General features: G+C 42.1%; 1 protein-coding gene across 3 annotated transcripts in view; it reads right to left on the reverse strand.

Moving 5' to 3' along the window:
* Window positions 1–19,982, reverse strand: part of plxna2 (plexin A2) — a 555,589-nt gene that overhangs the window by 508,433 nt on the left and 27,174 nt on the right. The window contains exon 2 of one of the 3 annotated variants that reach the window (XM_062978633.1): window positions 3,515–3,589. The exons of the other annotated variants lie outside the window; for them this stretch is intronic. The gene's annotated coding sequence lies outside the window, so the exon portion shown is untranslated. The remainder of the gene's footprint in view (window positions 1–3,514; window positions 3,590–19,982) is intronic. 3 annotated transcript variants of the gene reach the window in all.

The raw sequence follows: 19,982 nt of genomic DNA on the forward strand, positions 1-19,982 counted from the left end.
AAATAATGTCTTAATACAATGCACAGACCTGGACCAACCTTTAGGCATTTGAAATGTCATGAGCGTCCAGATAGTTGTTACTTGCTTGCAAATGTCTTCTACTCAGGTGAAGGAATCTTGGTCCTTAAATTTTCTGTACCAACAATCAAAATAATTCACCTGCCTTGGGTACTACCCACTATGAGGTGATGTTAAGGAAGACTTTAGACAACAGTTTTGGCATGTCTTGCATTACTGTAATTTACTTTATTGGAAACAGACATATTTTTGTTGGGCCTAATTAAGCTATTGCCCAATGGTGGATTTTTTGTTTATTTTGTTTTGGTCTTTTTATTGTTATTAGTAGTAAGGGGCTAATATGTTTGAGTATGCATTTTATAATTCACAGAATTACTTATGGGCATCTAAATAAAGCAATTTAAATTGCTAGCAAAGGCAGGTGTTTACAATGAGGAAGGTTCTGAATGCATCTGATATGAATCTAATGGGAATCTGATACATCAATAAGTACGCATGTCCCCTTGATTAATGAATCTGGACTATCTTAAATTAACAACTGGATACACTCATAATCCTTACCCTCTTTATTTTTTTTACAAACATTCCATTTCCCAGATACTCAGAACCTATTCATAGAATCATCTGTTCTTATCGCGGTTCCTAGAATACAGCTCACCAGCTGTCTATATGACCAACATCAACAGGATTTCATTTTCTGCATGCTAACAAGCATTTCCCAGTGTTTGCCAGCAAATGGGTCTAGTCCAAGATATTTTGCTACATCAGGGAAAGGGAAAGTGGCACCTCCAAAAACTGACTGGATTAGCAGTAGGTCCCTGTTGATTTTTATTTCAACACAGGTAACAGCAATACCTGTCACTGTGCTTGGAAGTTGTGATATTGTAGCAGGCACAGAGAATGGCATATACAGTTTGTTTCCTTTTGTTACATATCAGCACCTTACACCTACAGCACCCACATCAGTTTACAAAATGGCAGGGATGGCGCTATCATTGAGTGCTGAATCTGGATCCCAAAAGTCAGTCAGTTAACTTAACACAGGTTGGGTGGGATGGAAAGGGAACCACTTATACACTTTTCAATCATTAACTTTAAACAGTTGTTTCTGGATTGATCTTTTGTGAACACAGGTCAGTAACACTGGTGCTAAACAGAACAAAATAAGTGAGATAAGTGTCAAAAGAGATGGAACAAAACCTTTCTCAAATGCCTTCTCCTACCTGCCTACTTTTCCTTTCCTTTCCTTTGAGCTCAGTCAACAGTTGAGCAGAATTAAGACTCATAAGACTGAGATTTCCATAGGAAATGAGAGGCTTGTCTTAGAAAAACACTGTTGTGTGATACGGGCTTACATCAGAGAGCCTTTTATCCACCCTTCCGGGATCTGAAGTTATTAAAAGCCAGCTGTGTGTATGTGTGATTTTTCTCCCGCAAAGCAATCACCCCCTTCCTCAAGCAATACAAGGAAAAACAACAACAACCTCCACAAGGATGAGAAAAATGAGATGAAATGCTTTATGCGCCATAATCCCCTTTCCACCTAAAAGTCCCCACTTACCTCAAAGACTGTGGAATGCAGTTACATAATGTATTTATGGAATAATAGGTGCAAAGTAAGAATCAGATCTTCCTTAACTTAATCCTGTGAAACCACTTAAATGAAACTGCTTTAAAAATCTTGTTATCCAAGTGACAGTTTCAGTATGAACCCAGATACCCGAGGCTTATGGTTTGTAATGCAAAGTTTTAACATCTTCAAATCAAATGGTCAGAAAGGCTTCAAAACTTGGAAGCATTTCTCTTACAATTATGGCCATCATTAATCACTACAGTCGTTGATACATACAATATTTCATTTGGAGAAAATCTTATTATTCCTACTTTCACTCTTCTATATTAGTTATAGATCACCTCACACTCCCAGGCTTCTTTGTGTTATGCTTTGTGGGGGAATAAATTCAATGGCTGAAAATCCTAAAATCCTCCCTTCTTTCTTTCATGCGTACCACATATACACAGGCTTTCTCAGTATGGATCCTTTTGCAGTCAAAAATGCAGCACGCATGGGCAAGAAGGAAATACTAACAGGTTTGGTGTGCCTGCCCCTCTCTCCCACAAACACATGGATTTTAGGAGGGACATGGCTGTCTGAAACCTTGAATGACAAAGCATTGCATTTTCTACGAATTTGATAACCAACCATGCTCTCCATTCCATCAGCAAAGTCATTGATAAAGATGTTGAATAGCACTGCACCCAGGAAAGAAACCTGTGTCATCCCCCTAGTCTTATAGCACTAGAAGCCACTGTAACTACTCTTTGGGTTTAGCCAACTGCAAATCCACCTAACAGTAGCATTGTCTAGCCCACATTTTCCTAGCTTGTTAGCAATATTATCATTGGGAACCTTGTTAATGGCCTTACTAAAATCAAGATACACTACATCCATGGCACCTCCACCATCTACCAAACTTATAACTTAACTCATCTGGTAACTCTGCATTTTGTTTTAGGTTCAAAATAGCTTTCCACTGATTTCTGTTGTTTCTGATGGCTTACTCTGCAAATATGGAAGAATGTTCAGATGTGCACTGCACACATGTATTTTGGAAAAAAAAAAACATAACCAAAATGCCATTGTTTTTCCCCCCAAGACAAGGTTTGGCAAAGTACGGCTAGCCATATGAGTTTCCCTAATGTTTGGGAGGAACTGTTTGTGTTTAGAAAACCTTGGGGAGGTCTCAACCTCTTTCCCGTTCAATAACATAAAATAAAATTGGCATTTGGATTTCCCTGTAGAAATCCTAATGGGTGAAAGTGAAAGTTTTCAATTTATATAGCTTTGTTCTTGTTTCTCTTTTAAAAAAGGAGAAATTCGGCTTTATCAAGCTCTGTCTAAAGCAAGAGCTGATAAGAAATTACCTCTGTGCGATTTCACTTTAAGCTTGTTAACATTTTGTCTAGAAAAAGACAGGTGCTTTTCAGTGGTAACTACATTTCTTGGGGTCAGTGACAAAATAGTGCAGGAAGGAAAGGACAGTAATAACAGGCAGACAGTTCATCTAAGCCATTAATCCTTCTCTACTTGGAGGCCTTTTCATTTGTAGCCATTGTATCTGTTTCAGTGTTAATGAAAGGAAAACTCCAGTTCCTATTATGAAAAGGAAGACTGCAGCAGCTGAGCTGGAAACAGTAACTGTGAGGTGAACCTGAATTAGAGAGTAGAAACCAAAAGGGACTGGAATGCAAGGTTACTAACTCACCTTTCAGCTCAACCTCACTCACATATTTCCTCTCATTAATTTCTCAAGTCAACTTTTACAAAATAAAAGCCTCCATCTTCCTCTCTGGAAAGGAGATCATTTCCAAAGGGCAAAATCAAGTGGCTCCAGTGCTAGTGCTCTAAAGAAGACACTCAAAGCTACTAACTGCTTTTCAAATGTACAAAAGGAGACTATAATAAACACCAGTGACCAGAATATGAGAACCTCACCTTCAGAGTAGCTTTGTTTTTGCCCCTTTACAGTCCAGGAGTTGATAGCAAGGTATTCTGTGTATTCATGCACAACTGAAAAAGGAAGAAAGCTAGAATGTTCATCTTAATTTTAAGGTGGTGGAAAAGGTATCTAATAACATGTATATCTGTAATGGTTAAACTGGTTTAGCCCAGCATTAAGAAAAGTCAGTGGATGCTCCAGCATTTGTCTGAAACTCCGGAGCAACCCTGCGGTTTCATCAGAGTCTTTGTTAACTGAGTTATGGCTGCATATACAATGCTGAATCCATGGATAAACCAACTCAGGCTTTTTGGAAAAAAATTTGGTTAAAATTTCTAGACTTATACTTGAGTATATACGTATAGTACTTTGAAGTAGCTTGCCCATCGTTTTCAACACAAGTGGAGCACAACCCAGCCTCAAAGTGAATCATAGCACCACCTGTTTTCTTTCTATGCTTTTCTGTTTAAGATACTTTTAAAAGAGATAGTTGGAGAAAGGGTGACCAGATGCCAAGGGGAACAGAACTCCCTTCCCTTTAACAGTCTTATTGAAGAGGGAATTTCAGCAGCTACTGTTTCTATCCGCCCTGTGTGATCACTTTCGTCTGTCAAAATTCCTTCTTCCATGTCAGTATTAATGGTACCAGAGTGCTCTCATCCCTTACATGTTGTTGCTTGAAAGACAAAAGCAGGAACAAGGGCATGAATAGTTAACTGTTATCAATAAATGAGGGTTCAATGCATAGCTCCACTGGACAGATTGGAATTAAAGCTGGTTTTGAGCCTAGTAAGGGTGAGGACTACAAAGATCTACAGTACTTCCAACTCAGCAATGTTTCCTTTATGTTTAATTATATCCAGACCAAGCATAATAATGTGCAAGGCATGTTTGGTTATACACTGGAACCCAAGCAACTTTGGAAGCTTCACACCTGGGAGCACTGGGCTCCCTTTTAAAAAATTACAAATTAATGTTGTGCCTCTAAAATATAGCTTTTTATTGGAGCCCTTGAATTGTAATATGTTTTTCCTTGTTTGTGTGTTGTATTTTAACATTTTAAATTTAAACGTTTTAAATCTGAAATTATTTTTGATTGCCTATATTTATGGACTTAAAGTGCTGTCTTAAGATTCCACAATAAAGGGAGGGATATAAATATTTTTAGTTTAAAAATAAGAAAACATGCATGTATTGTTCAAATCTGCACTTCTTTTTGCATGTGTATATTAATTTTCAAGTCCTTTACTGATTTTAGGGAGAGTCCATGCATTTTATAAGGTTTTCTTAGGGAAGAAATACTTTGGGGTGGTTTGCCATTCCCTTCCACTAAAATATAACCTATAGCAGGACTTGTTAAACAATTCCACTTGCAGATCCTTTTGGCCCACTTTTTCATATGACTCCAGATATACAGGTATATAAAATAAGCATAATAATAAAATATGTAATGAAAATTCAGCATTTGCAATGGTTACTGAGGCTGACTTTTTCCTTTTTATAGAATCATAGAATCATAGAATAGTAGAGTTGGAAGAGACCTCAAGGGCCATCTAGTCCAACCCCCCGCTAAGAAGCAGGAAATCGCATTCAAAGCACCCCCGACAGATGGCCATCCAGCCTCTGCTTAAAAGCCTCCAAAGAAGGAGCCTCCACCACGGCCCGGGGGAGAGAGTTCCACTGCCGAACAGCCCTCACAGTGAGGAAGTTCTTCCTGATGTTCAGGTGGAATCTCCTTTCCTGTAGTTTGAAGCCATTGTTCCGTGTCCTAGTCTGCAGGGCAGCAGAAAATAAGCTTGCTCCCTCCTCCCTATGACTTCCCCTCACATATTTGTACATGGCTATCATGTCTCCTCTCAGCCTTCTCTTCTGCAGGCTAAACATGCCCAGCTCTTTAAGCCTCTCCTCATAGGGCTTGTTCTCCAGACCCTTAATCATTTTAGTTGCCCTCCTCTGGACGCTTTCCAGCTTGTCAGCATCTCCCTTCATCTGCGGTGCCCAAAACTGGACACAGTATTCCAGGTGTGGTCTGACCAAGGCAGAATAGAGGGGGAGCATGACTTCCCTGGATCTAGACGTTATTCCCCTATTGATGCAGGCCAAAATCCCATTGGCTTTTTTAGCTGCCGCATCACATTGTAGGCTCATGTTTAACTTGTTGTCCACGAGGACTCCAAGGTCTTTTTCGCACACACTGCTGTCAAGCCAGGCGTCCCCCATTCTGTATCTTTGATTTCCATTTTTTCTGCCGAAGTGAAGTATCTTGCATTTGTCCCTGTTGAACTTCATTTTGTTAGTTTCGGCCCATCTCTCTAGTCTGTCAAGATCGTTTTGAATTCTGCTCCTGTCTTCTGGAGTGTTAGCTATCCCTCCGAGTTTGGTGTCATCTGCAAACTTGATGATCGTGCCTTCTAACCCTTCGTCTAAGTCGTTAATAAAGATGTTGAACAGAACCGGGCCCAGGACGGAGCCCTGCGGCACTCCACTTGTCACTTCTTTCCATGATGAAGACGACGCATTGGTGAGCACCCTTTGGGTTCGTTCGCTTAGCCAATTACAGATCCACCTAACCGTAGTTTTGTCTAGCCCACATTTTACTAGTTTGTTTGCCAGAAGGTCGTGGGGGACTTTGTCGAAGGCCTTACTGAAATCTAGATATGCTACATCCACGGCATTCCCTGTATCGACCCAACTCGTAACTCTATCGAAAAAAGAGATCAGATTAGTCTGGCATGACTTGTTTTTGGTAAATCCGTGTTGACTATTAGCAATGACCGCATTTGTTTCTAAGTGTTTGCAGACCACTTCCTTAATGATCTTTTCCAGAATCTTGCCTGGTATTGATGTGAGGCTGACCGGACGGTAATTGTTTGGGTCGTTCTTTTTTCCCTTCTTGAAGATAGGGACCACATTCGCCCTCCTCCAATCTGCTGGGACTTCTCCTGTTCTCCAAGAACTCTCGAAGATGATTGCCAGTGGTTCTGAAATAACTTCCGCTAGTTCCTTCAATACTCTTGGATGTAGCTGATCTGGCCCTGGGGACTTGAATTCGTTTAGAGTGGCCAGGTGTTCCTGGACAACTTGTTTCCCTATTTGGGGTTGGATTTCCCCCAATCCTTCGTCCATTCCATGTTGCTGAGGTTGAAGATGGCTTTCTTTTTGTGAGAAGACCGAGGCAAAGAAGGCATTAAGCAGTTCTGCCTTTTCCCTATCCCCTGTCACCATCACCCCATCTACTCCTTGCAGTGGCCCTATCGCCTCCTTTTTCTTCCTTTTTCTACCAACATAAGCAAAAAAACCTTTTTTGTTGTTTTTTATGTCCCTGGCAAGCCTGAGCTCATTTTGCGCTTTAGCCTTGCGAACCTTTTCCCTACAGGAGTTGGCTATACGTTTGAATTCTTCTTTGGTGATTTCTCCCCTTTTCCACTTCTTGTGCATGTCACTTTTGAGCTTTAGCTCAGTTAGAAGTTCTTTGGACATCCATTCTGGCTTCTTTGCACTTGTCTTATTTTTCTTCTTTGTTGGCACTGTTTGCATTTGCGCCTTGAGTATTTCACTTTTGAAAAACTCCCATCCATCCTTAACTCCCTTGTTTTTTAATATCGGCGTCCATGGAATGCCGCTCAGTAATTCCTTCATTTTTTGGAAGTCAGCTCTCTTAAAGTCCAGAATGCGTGTTTGACTTGTCTTAGTTTCAGCATTCCTTTGTATTGCAAACTGCAGGAGCACATGGTCACTTGCCCCTAAGGATCCAACCACTTCAACTGTATTGATCAGGTCTTCCACATTTGTTAAGATTAGATCAAGAGTTGCTGATCCCCTTGTTGCCTCTTCTACCTTCTGGACCATAAAATTATCTGCAAGGCAAGTGAGGAATTTGTTGGACTTTGTACTCTTGGCTGAGTTTGTTTTCCAGCAGATATCGGGATAATTGAAATCGCCCATGACTACTATATCTCTTCTTTGTGCCTGTTTGGTCAGCTGTTGACAGAAGGCTTCATCAAGTCCTTCATCCTGACTCGGAGGTCTGTAGTAGACACCCACGACAAGATCTTTTTGAGTCCCGGTTCCCTTGATTCTTATCCAGATGCTTTCAAGCTGGTTTCCCGGATTACAGTCTTGCATTTCTTCTGCAACGTAACTGTTTTTGACATATAAAGCTACTCCCCCTCCTCTCCCCTTTGTTCTATTTCTGTGAAAGAGGTTATAGCCCTCAATGGTTAAATTCCAGTGATGGGAGTCATCCCACCAGGTTTCAGTGATGCCTATGACATCGTATGTGTGGTGCTGTGCTAGGAGTTGGAGTTCGTCTTGCTTATTTCCCATGCTCTGAGCATTAGTGTAAAGACATGTAAGCCCCTGTGACCTCCCCTCGAACTGTTTATTTGGGATTATTGTGCTCTCTGTACTTGGTCCTTGCTGTGTTTGTGCAGCCCTCCGTTTAGCCTTACGGCGGTTCCCTGTGGTCGTGGGTAATATAGTGTTCGCCAGGCTGTTGTTCCCCTCCCCCAGTGGATTTAGTTTAAAGTGCGCCTGATGAGGTTTGTGAGTCTGTGTGCAAAAAGATGTTTTCCTACTTGTGTGAGATGCACCCCATCGCTTGCCAGTAGTCCATCCTCTTGGAAGAGTAGACCATGGTCAAGGAAGCCAAAATGCTCCTCTTGACACCATTTTCTGAGCCAGTTATTGACCTGTACTATTTTTCCGGCCCTTGTAGAGCCATGTCCTACAACGGGGAGGAGGGATGAAAAGATCACATGTACATTATACAGTTTTAGCTTTGTTCCCAGAGCTCGAAAATCATTTGTGATCTTTTGAAAAGTATGCCTAGCGGTGTCATTGGTACCTACATGAATCAACATAAGGTGGGGAGGGTGATGGGGCTTTAGGAGCCTGCTGAGCCTCTGAGTGATATGGTGTATTTTTGCCCCCGGGAGGCAGCATGTTTCTCGAGCCATCCCATCCGGTCTGGAAATGATGGCTTCCGTTCCTCTAAGGAGGGAGTCACCTACTACCAAGACCTGTTTCCTTTGAGGATTGACAGGGTCCCTTTTGTGCAAGACAGTGTGTATGTCCCCTGAAGAGTGTTCCTGTTGAAGTGAATCATGTAGGTGTAAAGTGTTGTCCTCCTCCTCAACATCCCCAGTGCATTCATCAATGACAATCCATTGAGATACATCCGAGAGCCCATTACTCTCCCAAGGATGTTCCTGTTGCTCCTGGTCTATGATTGGGGATGGAGCATTTGCATGATTACATAAGTGTGACTGTGGTGATGCACTGTCCCTGTCAGGGCTATCCCCTGCGCATTGATCCAGGATGGTCCACTGAGTGGTATCTAAGAAACTGTGGTCCTCCACAAGATGTGTTTCCTGATTGTATGTTAATGATGTAAGAATTTCAAATCTGTTGTGTAAATGCAGCTGAGCAGAGGAGTTCTGCGGAGGCTGCCTGGTCCTGCGTCTCCTTCTATGGGTGACCTCCTTCCAAGCCTGAGGGTTGTCTACCTTTGAGTTGATCTCCCCATAAGGTTCCTGATCATGGTCTTGGTGGTGTTGGTGTGATGCAGGCTGCTGATCTACAGCAGCGTGTTGTGCAGTGTCCAAGAAGAGCTCGAGTGCCTGAATGTCCTTAAGGGTCTTAATACGGTGCTCGAGCTGTTGGATCCTCTGCTCCATCAGAGTCATCTGTTTGCATTTGGAGCAGATGTAGTTGTCTAGTTTTTGTGTGAAAAAGCGGAACATGCCACAGCTGGTGCATGTGATGGGAATGTTTTGCTTTTGTTGCATCTCTTGGTGAGCGTGGTGGCCAAGTGGGATCTTTGTACAGTTAAGTAATATGCACGCACTTTATGTGCAGACTGCAACAAACCACGTCTTTGTGTATTTGTTTATGTTGCTTTGTTTCCTGTATGTACTGCAAAGGATAGTTAGTAAAGGTGCCTTTTCTTGGCAAATAACACTGGCAAATAAAGCTTTCCCAGAAACTCAATTAACAGGGGACAATGCCTGCTGTCAATCAACTTAAGTACCTGGCTCTCTTTCAACACAACAGTCACACAACAGTTAGACTTTGACCACAGGAGCCAAGCCCAAACTCAGTTTAAAATCTTAGCCAAATCTTAGCCAAATCCTACCTGAAGCCAGGGAGCAAAAATGTCCTCCTGCTTCCTCTGCTTCTGCGAGAACCAACTGCCCTTCTGGGATCAGGCTCTGGCAGAAACTCACACTGGCAAATAAAGCTTTCCCAGAAACTCAATTAACAGGGGACAATGCCTGCTGTCAATCAACTTAACTTAAGTTGTGAAGTACAGCTGAAGCATCTTCTACACTGTAAACACTGCACAATAGATTTGTTCCCCTCGATGGATTGTCACCTTGTCGTGGTGAGGGAGGGGGCTTGCGTGTTCTAATGAACCTGAGGGCACAACCACTGGAGTCATGCACTCCCAGGAGGGGCCACAGGGGGGGATCCAGACCAAGCACAATCCGAAGACCCTAAGACCTTAACGGCAGAGCAGGTGGAGGATAACATGGTACATGTTACAATGACTGTGAAGGTGGAAGAAGGCTGAAACAGACTGAGAAGCCACTCTCATTGTGTTAACCACACCACTGCTGGGACCTCATTCTGTGAAGACTGTGTGTTGACCAGCCATGCACTGACATCCACACATTAAAAAAAATCACGCACAGGCGTCTTCCAAGAAAAATTAAAACAAACCAACAAAAGTCCCATGGAGATCAGCGAGTGGCGATGGGGGCAGGACTGTGAAATCTGGAAGCCCCTAGTCACAGACTGGCACATGGGTGGTGGATATGGACTCTGTCGCTCTACCTCAAGGTCCGTGGCAGTTGAATAGTCCGGCAGCTGTATCCATGACTGAGCAGCCCTTTTTAGGATCCACTCTGCTCACCCCGCACGGGGAAGGGGCTAGAAAAGGTGCCCTAAACATAGTCTGCCTCTCTTATCCCTGACCGGACTGCCGCGTCCAGAGGGGTCACCACTCTGCGGCCAAAAAATTAAAATGAACTTTGGAACATGGAACGTATGGACACTGTTGGATAACACTGACAGCGAACGCCCCAAACGCAGGACTGCTATCATTGCAAGGGAGCTGGACATCAACATAGCAGCCCTTCAGGAGACCCGGAGAGCAGGAGAGGGACAGCTGAAGGAAGAAAAAGGAGGCTACACCTTTTTCTGGAAGGGACTGCCTGAAGAAGAGCGAAGAATACAAAGAGTGGACTTTGCTATCAGAAATGACCTGATGAAGCACCTGACTGAAGCACCCACTGGCATCAACGAACGACTCTCAACCCTCCGAATTAACCTTGCCAAAAACCAACAGGCAACCATCATATGTGCCTATGCACCAACACTAGTTGCTGACGAAGACATCAAGGAAAATTTTTATTGTCAGCTGGACACCATCCTTTCGGAAATACCTAAGGAGGACGAAACCATCCTCCTGGGGCACTTTAATGCAAGAGTCAGATGGGACTCTGACCTGTGTCCAGGGATCATAGGAAAAGACGGGGTCGGAAGCAGCAACTCAAATGGCATCTTGCTTCTCACCAAATGTGGAGAGCACAACCTTGTCATCACCAAAACGCTCTTCTGCCAGAAAAACAAGCTCAAGACATCTTGGAAGCACCCCCGGTCAAAGCATTGACACCTCTTGGACTATGTAATTACATGTGCCAGAGACCGCCGCTATGTGCTTCTCACAGGTGCTGATGACTGCTGGACAGACCACAGGTTAATCCGATCCATGATGGCTATCAAGATCGTCCCCAAATGCAGACTCCAAGGAAGAAAAACAAGGCGCAAAATGAACACCCAAGCCCTTCAGGAGCCCTCCAAATGAGCCCTTCTCCAAACAGCACTCAAGGATCATCTACCCACAGAACACCCCGAAAATGTAGAGGAACATTGGAACAAACTGAAGACCTCCATCATCACAGCCTGCGAAGAAACCATTGGATACCAAACTAAGAAACATCAAGACTGGTTTGAAGATAACGACAAAGAGATCCAACAGCTAATTGATAACAAAAGGAAAGCCTTCTAAACATGGCAGAGAGACACCAACTGTGCTGCTAAGAAAAAGATCTATGCCAGTGCAAAATCTGAGGTCCAAAGAAGAACCAGAGAACTCAGGAACATCTGGTGGACAAAGAAGGCTGAAGAAATCCAACACTTTGCAGACACCCATGATGCTAAGGGATTTTTCAAAGCCACAAAGACCATGGCATAGAGCCTCTAAGCTCATCAGATGGAACCAAACTTCTGAAGGAGAAAACATCAATTGCACTATGTTGGAAAGAGCACTACCAGAACCTGCTGAATCGCAGCTCCAATGTGGCCGAAGAGGCCCTCTCACAAATCCCACAACAACAAACCAGCACTGCCTAGTTTGGAAGAAATCAGCAATGCCATCAGCCAACAAAAAAACAACAAAACTAGCGGACATGATGGGATCCCTGCTGAAATCTTCAAAGAGGGTGGACCTGAGTTGATACAACAACTCCACCAGCTCATTGAAAAAGTGTGGGTGACCGAGAAAATCCCAGCAGACCTCAAGGATGTCACCATCATCACCCTTTTCAAGATAGGAGATAGAACAGACTGCAGGAACTATCGCGGTATCTCCCTTCTAACCTCCGCTGGGAAAATTCTCGCAAGAATCCTTGCAAACCGCCTTCTCCCTGTTTCAGAAGACACCCTCTCAGAAACCCAGAATGGCTTCTGTCCTCCAGAGGAACAGTGGACATGATCTTCACTGCATGACAGCTCCAAGAAAAATGCAGGGAACAAAATCAACCTCTGTACATGGCATTCATTGACCTTGCAAAGGCATTTGACACAGTGAATCGCATTGCTCTCTGGACCATCCTCCAAAAAGTCAGGTGCCCTGACAAATTTGTGAACATCCTGCAGCTCCTCCATGATGACATGATGGCAACAGTCTTGGACAGCAACGGCTCCCAAAGTGACCCATTTAAGGTGGAATCTGGTGTCAAGCAGGGATGTGTTATTGCCCCTACCTTATTTTCCATCCTCATCGCTATGATACTTCATGTTGTTAATGGGAAGCTTCCCATCGGTGTGGAAATCATCTTTCGGACAGATGGCAAGCTATTTAACCTCAGCAGACTGAGAGCCAAAACCAAGGTCACCACAACATCTATTACAGAACTCCAATATGCCAATGACAATGTAGTCTGTGCGCACTCAGAAGAAGACCTACAAGCCACTCTAAACACCTTCGCAGAAGCATACGGGAAGCTTGGCCTCTCATTGAACATCGAGAAAACCAAAGTGCTCTTCCAACAGGCACCAGCTAATCCCTCTGCGATGCCAGGAATACAGCTTAACAGTGTAACATTGACCATTTCCGTTACCTTGGCAGCCACCTCTCCACAAAACTCAACATCGACACTGAAATACAACACCGCCTGAGCTCTGCGAGTGCAGCATTTTTCCGTATGAAGCAGAGAGTGTTTGATGACCGGGACATCCGTAGAGATACCAAGGTGCTCGTTTATAAAGCCATTGCCCTCCCAACCCTGCTCTACGCCTGTGAAACGTGGACAGTCTACAGATGTCACACTCAACTCCTAGAGCGTTTCCATCAGCGTTGCCTCAGAAAAATCCTGCAAATCTCTTGTGAAGACAGGCGGACAAATGTCAGCCTGCTTGAGGAAGCAAAGACCACCAGCATTGAAGCGATGCTCCTGCGCCATCAACTCCGCTGGTCTGGCCACGTTGTCTGAATGCCCGATCACCGTTCCCAAAGCAGTTACTCTACCCCGAACTCAAGAACGGGAAACGTAATATTGGTGGGCAGGAAAAGAGATTTAAAGATGAGCTTAAAGCCAACCTTAAAAACTGTGGCATAGACACTGAGAACTGGGAAGCCCTGGCCCTTGAGCGCTCTAATTGGAGGTCAGCTGTGACCAGCAGTGCTGCGGAGTTTGAAGAGGCACGAATGGAGGGCTTAAGGGAGAAACGTGCCAAGAGGGAGGCCCGTCAAGCCAACCCTGACTGGGACCGCCTTCCACCTGGAAACCGATGTCCTCACTGCGGGAGAACATGCAGATCAAGAATAGGTCTCTTCAGCCACCTATGGACACACCCCCAAGACAACAGAAATGGAAGACAATCGTCCTTGAACTACGAGGGATCGCCTAAGTAAGTAAGTACAATAGATTTGTGTAAATGTCTAAAATAGCCAATTGATGATGCTCAGAAATGATTTTTAGAACCACAGCATTGAGCAAAGGGGGACCTCATTTGGGATCAGGCCCACAGTTTAAGAAGCCGTGATTTACAGCATGTGGTATTCTTTGGCTGTCCCCCAACTAAGGTTTGTCTTACATATGCATTCCGGTACCTGTACTATGAAATAGTTAAGCAAGCCAACAAGAGATGGATAAAACTATACTCAGCAATAGCAACAAACTGTAATTAGAATCAGTCAATAAAAGAGATTTAAAAGCCTCTTGCAGACGCAGCATGAAATCTGTATAATTCTTCACTTTCTTTTTTCTGAGCATGGCTTTAGGTCCATCCCCCTTCCCACAACATTAGTCAGAAAAACACACATACACACACACACACACATATATTTGAATGGCTACACCCTATTTGTCCTCCCATCTCCCTCCTCCCTCAGCTTATTTTGCAAACAGGAGATTACAAGCAAGTTAACCCCAATCTTTTCTACTGCTCGGCCACTTTGAGGAGTAGATGGTGGGAGAGAAGAGTACATGGTGGGAGAGAAGAGTAAAGTTGCATTTATGTAGCCTATAAATGCAACTTTAAAAGCAATTTGGAGCCATTTGGTAAAGGAAGTTGAGAGGGAGTAAATGCAACAGTGCAATTGAATGCAGGCAGCTGAAAGGCCTCAATTAGTCTGAAAGGCGTTATCTGGTATTTAAATAATTATTAGATTGAAGGCATAATCACAGGGTTTGAGCTGATTTTTTTCGCCACTGTCATCTTAATGGAGACCATAGTATTATTATTCAAATGCCTGTGATTCTCATTGAAGGAAAAGCAGGAGCGGGTGTTGGCAGGGCTGGGGTGGCAGAGGTGTCATTTCATCTCTATGCAGTGGCAGGAGGCATGATTAGTCTTTTTGCTCCTTTTTTCGTTTTTTTGCTGTTAGGAGCAGACAGATGCTATGGACTGTCGTCAGTCTTTCATGCAGACAATTAGAAATATATATGAGCTTCTCTTCCAAAAAACAAAAACAAAACAATGGAAGTGGGAAGAACATTTAGATGTGCTTTAGTTGTATGCACTTCATTAAAGTAGAGTGTTTTTTTCATTCTTTCTTTCAAACAAACAGACACATTTAGCTTTCTTGGGTGTAATTTATCAGCAAATTCTTTTTCTCTCTTTGAAAAGTTCCTGTTGTTTGGGCTCCCTCCCTTCATCTCCACACAAAGGAATGCTAGTAGATAAATATAAACTGTTAATGGACAGGTACATGAGATTTGCATTCCATGTGTGAGGGCCTGGAGTGGAGCTTTGCTATGTTTCAATTTACATTTTATTTTTCGTATTTGGAATTCATTAACTGGAAACCAAATCTTCCCCTTCTTGTTAACAAATACAACCCCTTCCCACTGATTGTTTGATAAGTATTTGCAAGATTAGTTTCATTATTAACTGTAAAAATATCACTATTCCTTATAAAAAATGAAGAGGGACAATATTGACAGACTTACATATTAGATCCATAGCAGTGGGTTGGTTTCTCTAATTTCAAGTTAGTGCCCTCTTGTTTTCTGGACACTTCTACCTCACTCACTTTGTCATGTCAAAGCAAGATTTCTTGCTGGATGGCAAATTGTGACTGTGTATGTATGTCTGGATGACTGTGTCTATTGCGAGCAGCGGTTGACTCTGCTGACCATAGTTATACCTCACCAGCCTGTCAAAAATGTCCTGGAATTCCATATATTATAACAAGGGTCACCAAAAGGGCAGATCTTAAAAGCCCCAATGGTTCCATGGGCAAGAGAAATCCATGCTCATGCTCACCAAAGCAAACTCGGCCAAACCCCATTCTTATGAAAACATACTATATATTTCTGTTTATTTTGGCTTGGATATAGAGGATTTGGCTGATCTGAGTTTTGGGAGCTGTGTTTGAGAAGAACCGTGACAACTCAGGACAGCCATGGTTCAGTTCAACAGCAAAGCTGAGCACTTATTTTGCATATAGAAAATGCCAGTTCAGTCCTTAGTACAGGCTGAGCATCCCTTTCCTAGAATTCAGAAACCTGAAATACTCCAAAATCTGAAATTGTCCACAAATTTACTTTCTGATGGTTCAGTATACACAAACCATTGTACACAATTACCTTCAGTCTATATATGTAAGATGTATATGAAACACAAATAAATGTTAGGTTCAGACTTGGGTTCCATTTTCAAGTTATCTCATTATGAATGTACATGCAAATACCGGTGTTCCAAAATCAAAATTAAAAATCCAAAACACTTCTGGTTCCAAGTATTTTGGAGCAGGAATACTAAACCTGTAGTAATTTTCCAAAGAAAAACTAGTATTTGACTTTTACATTTACAATCTGTGAAAGAATATAAACTATGAACACTATATCTAGTACCTTTAAAATATACTGACAATGAATTGTTTTAAAAAAGGAAATTCACTATTAGAATTTGACATTATAGGCCTGTATCTCAGGTATCAGATAACAGATATGAAAAGATTTGAAGAATCATCAATAGTCTGTGTAGGCAGTCTGCCTTAAATATAATTTAGTAAGTAGCTGGCGCAATATAACTACTTTTTATGGATCCTTCCTTGCACTAGCAAATTACTGAAATGCCTGTTGTCCTAACTGAACAAATATGAATTTACCTTGCCATATATACTGAACAGGAATACAAGACATTTGGAACTGCTCAACTACAGGTGACCTTTGCTGGATATTTTCTATACAAGAGATACTGTGAGGAAATCTCAGCAGTCTTTTTTCTTCTTGCTCTATATTTTACATCACTTTGTACCTTCAGGGCAGGTTTCTGCCCAGGCATGTTCTTCTAAAACAATAGTCACAATCATGAACTCATAAAAGATGTGTTTCCTGATGACCATGCTGCTTGTATTTAGGTTATTGGACAGGCAATTTCCTTTTAGCTTCACTATTTTGTCACTATGTGAAATGGGTTTTGCCCTAGTAACTAGTTTGTGAACAGTTATTCTCCCATGGCAGCACTTATTAGTGACATTTTCTCCAGTTTTGCAAACCCCTTTTCTGTGATGAATCATTTTAATTTTAAAGTCTCATTTCACCATGCTAATGCTACCATTATTAACTAAATTGTTCTTATCAAGTTACTAACAATGCTAAATCTGGTAATGAAGTATAGATTTCAGAATAAAAGCATCCACTTGACATAGTTATTGAGTATTTCACCTGTCTAATACCACAAAAAGTCCTGGTGAAGTTACCAATGTATAGTATAAGACAGTGATAATTGGTGGCTTGTAAGTCAATGGGGCAATGAATCTGCTGTATGTTATAATCGAGACTTTTAAGGAGCTATACAAAGTGATGTATTCCCAAAGTAGGTTCAGCTCCTAGCTAGCTAATATTTACAGTTTGGCTAAAACCCACATTGGAGCCTCTCACCACCTCAATGACATAGAAACCATGATCAGTATAAGGTAGATCTTTGTTCTAGCTGTAAAACTGGAAGCATGAGGCAAACATCAAATCCATTTTACATGAGAAGGGAGGGAACTAATCATAGCAGCATAGAAAGAAAACACTTGACATCTCATGTAGGCTCTTCCTTCTGCCTTTAAATAAGGCAGCTGGGATGTTGCCCTGGGACCCATGAAAAGTGAGCAGACAAATTAGTCCCAGGTGACTTTTACTGAAAAAGAAGAAGAAGAGGATTGAAGAGTGATTCCTGACACAGTTTAATGCAGAATAAGTCACGTGAATGAGAGAGAAATGAGCTCATAAAGCAATAGCCAGCTTAATGAGGTGGGAAGAGGGCAGGGTATATCTCAGAATATATGGAAGAACATGCATCTTGTCTGTCACAGGCTAGAATAGCCATTTGTTCCCATCTGTTATGGCGGCCATGATCACAAGTGGCAGCCATGGCTGTAGAAAGCAGGAACAACAGCCAAAACAGGTGAGAGACTTTTTTCTCAAGCAGCCATAAGGCAAATAAAGTACCTTACATGCTTGTGACTGCTAGGTTTTATATAGCTTGAGATAAGGAGGGGTGATGGGTGGAATAGCTCCAGCTCTCATTCTCTCAGGGGTTCCACTGATTTTCATGTAAGAGAGTACAGCAAAGTCATGCTTAATTCTCTTTCTGAAAATCAGGTACGTGTTGAGTCTCAATTATTTCATACTTAGGTGCATATAAAACTTCAATGATTTCCACACTTAGGCTTGAGTCCTACCTCCAAGATATTCCTAAACACTTTTGTCCCAAGTATTTCAGACAAGGGATATCCAACTTGGATATGGTAAAGTTTAATTTTGGCAGGCTGCGGGCTTAACACTTTCCAATGTCTGGTGTTCAATCAGGAAGGAATGAAAGCAAATAAGGATAAAGCAAAATAGAAAAGTTGGTGTGTGAGACAAATGTGCAATAGGCTCATAGATAGGCTGGCATCATTGAGCAAGTCTTGCCTCATAACATGAATGCTCCAAAGATCTTTCCAGAATCTGGAAAATTCCCAACTTCTTCAATTCTTAATCCAGAAGCAATAGAATCTCCAAAAGATATTTGCATGTCTGAGGAGACTAGTGATGTGGGTTGAGAGTGAAATCATTTGAAGGACTGTGCATGGCACAGTAATAGGTGATGGTGACTCCACTGCAGGGCACACCAGCATCCTGCACCTAACAGCCTGCATCTTTCTCTCATTCTTTACTTTCACATCAGAATCATATTTTTTTCAGTAATATTCTTCCAAATCTGAGAAATAGCTGGGAGGGCAATGTATAGCATTGTGATAATCACTTTCTGCAAAAAAAAAAAAAAAAATTGTGCTTGATGGGGGGGTTCAAGAAGAGGAGAGCTGGAGGGAAAAAAATAAAACCCAGCTGTGAAAAGGCATTTCCCTGATAACAAACATAATCACATGAATTATGGACTTAATTCTTGCTTATTGTCCTAGTTTCATATATTGTTTATCCAACAAGTGAACCAGATGAGGCTTCTCTCTTTTGTCCCCCACCTCCTATCCCATATCTCTGCCTTGCACACGTCAGCTTGTCTGGAGTGGGGGAGAGAAGCCAAATGTGCCCATAAGCAAAACTGTGGGCAAATTATATGTTATGACAACATTTAACTGCAGACAATGTGATTTGGAAGAATGGTGATTTTCAGCTGGGGGAGGAGGTGCCTGTGACTAACTAAACAATTCTGAGTGGGTTACTTCCCTGTGATTCAGCTTCTTTTTGTGGTGAACAGACATTTTATTGAAGGAAGAGATGGGGCAAGAGGGGGAAACTTGTTGAGATTTACACAGGAAATATATGTGCAATGAGAAAGTTGCCGCCTTCTGAGTCAGGCTGCTATCCATTTTGGTTAGTATAACCATACACCAGCAGTAGCTCACCAGGGAAAAACATAGGAATCTTTTCTAGCTCTTTCAGAAGATGCCAGGGATTGAATTTAGATGCTTTTGCATTGAAGGCATTCATTTTTCCCACAGATCTTTAGCTCTTTTCCAAAATAAACAACCTTAGTTCAATTCAGATCCTTTATCTCTCTGTCTCAGTTTCTTCCATACCAAGCATGGGCAACTGGCCCTACAGATTTTATCAGCATATCCATCATCCCTAGCTAGAAAAGACAAAGTGGGAGGATTATGGAAATGGCAATCTAAAAAATCTGAAGAGCACAGGTCACCCACGCCTGCTCTATGCCATGGAAAGTCATGAACAGTGACTCCTATCGAGCCTCATGATTGCCTACACGATTGTAGTTAAACTGTGGTTGGCGAGCTACAGATTTTGACCCTTATTCTACAAGTTTTCAAAGAGCACTTATTCCAGCTCTAAAATAAAACAAAGAATAAAACTGATGTGTAAACATTCTGGTTATCCAAAAATATATAGCAGAAAGCTTTGTATATAGCATGTCTACACTTATTCCCATCATCAGCATCCTCACTACCATCACTACTTTCTTCTAACACAGGAAGAGTGTACAGTGTAACAATGAGAAACCCTATTGTGAAAATAACACTGAGGACTCACTTGCCATAGAATTTCCCCAAATTACAGAACACATAGATGAAAAGAGTTCCATGACTCAGGATGATTATTGTATCTTTCTGAGCCACAGGTTCCCATCCAAACTCATTGTGTGACTTGGTACTTAAGGTTATAATCTCAGCCTTACGATCTGGATATAGACAACATTTAGCACAGTGGGGAATTT

This window comes from Anolis carolinensis, chromosome 4 (genome assembly GCF_035594765.1).
Source record: "Anolis carolinensis isolate JA03-04 chromosome 4, rAnoCar3.1.pri, whole genome shotgun sequence".
Lineage (NCBI taxonomy): Eukaryota > Metazoa > Chordata > Lepidosauria > Squamata > Dactyloidae > Anolis > Anolis carolinensis.